This window comes from Camelina sativa, chromosome 7 (assembly GCF_000633955.1).
Source record: "Camelina sativa cultivar DH55 chromosome 7, Cs, whole genome shotgun sequence".
Lineage (NCBI taxonomy): Eukaryota > Viridiplantae > Streptophyta > Magnoliopsida > Brassicales > Brassicaceae > Camelina > Camelina sativa.
In genome coordinates, this window is record NC_025691.1 from 30,324,925 (window position 1) to 30,326,451 (window position 1,527).

Below are 1,527 nucleotides of genomic sequence, written 5' to 3' on the forward strand. Positions count from 1 at the left end.
GGTAGCTAGAATTAAGAACGTACCCTGATGGACCAGTACTTACAACTCCAGCCCATAGCTGATTTGAGGATATAACGTGGGGATTCTCCAACCGAACAGGAAAGTCTCTGCATTGTCCACAAAAAGATGTCTCCATTAAAAGCTGGGGGAAAAGGCAGATACACAAGCATAGTGAGAGAAAACATTAGCAATATGACTCACAATTTTAGTTCTTGAGCCAATGAATCCATGGGAGACAAGGTCCCCGATGTTAAAATAATAGATCCAACACCTTTTTTCGCTATGTCCAGCATAGTAATCCCAGGACTGAAACACCACCAGCTTAGCGTTCTTGATACCTTACCTACAAGATAATTTATTCTGTGATTAAAAAAAAAACAGTTTCCACAGTGAAAGCAGATTAAGAATGATTATATATATTATCATATTAGTAAAATGGTGCTTATGTTAATGCTTTCAGACCGCAACAGTGCTTTGTTTTAAGGGCTGTAGACAATCCCACTCTTATTTACCTTTTATCACATCAGTAGGACTTTGTTCAAGCTCCTGTACATGAACCTAACAAAGGGCGAACATTGAGAATGAGATAGCACAAGAGAGATAGATAAATTTCTTTTCAATTTAATATAAAAATTGTACACTAAAGAACATTAAAACTTACACGGTAAACATCTGCGTGGTTACTTCCATTTTCTCTGAAGATGAGCTTAAGCATGTCAGCAATGATTTCTAGTTTGCTTCCACTATTGGTTGCTGTTTGTTGTTTCTCCTCCTCCAGGAACACTGCAGCCTCCTCAACTGTACCAATGAGTTTAGGGGCAGTTTCGTGAGTAATGTTAAGGCTTTTAAGCATTTCATATAAGTAAGGCCCAGGCTTGGTAAATCCCTCATCCTTTTTTGGAATTGGCACTTTAGAAATTAATTCCTGCAGCTTTAGAAGCAGTCCTGCAAGAGGAAAACAACGCATAGATGAGAACAGACATGTCGTTTTCCTTCACGTATAGCTGAACATTGTATTCTCATTCAAGCCCCCAAGTTTGACCTTTAAGTATGGCAAAAGTCTCAGGGTTCATGGACACATCATTTAATGAATTCCTTCTTGCTGCTGCAAGTTCTACACATTCTTGTGCTTCAGAAATGCAAGCCGATAAAAGCACAGAAGGAAGGTCAAATGAAGCTGAGTCTGCGCATAAACTTTCCTGCGCATGTTTAAAAAAAAACTGAGTATTTCGAGAAGTCGGAAGCAGTATGATCGTTCTGAGATAGGATAACTTGGATGAATAGAACAAAACCCCAAGAAGAAAATATATGTAGAACATCTTTATTCCCCATACCAGATTGTGAGCTTCATCAAAAATCAGGACACTATCATTCCAGTTGACTTTCAAATACTTCCTATACCCATTGCTGATCAAGTAGTTGTAAGGTGCAAATATGATGTCCACGTCCTTGTGAACCTCTCTTGTGATATAATACGGACATCTGCAAAATACAAATATGGTACAGATGGAACAAGCCAGCAACGTC

The 1,527-nt window shown here is 38.6% G+C and overlaps 1 pseudogene; it reads right to left on the reverse strand.

Annotated features, from left to right (window-relative positions):
• The window catches only part of LOC104703448, a 7,626-nt pseudogene that overhangs the window by 4,079 nt on the left and 2,020 nt on the right, over positions 1-1,527 (reverse strand).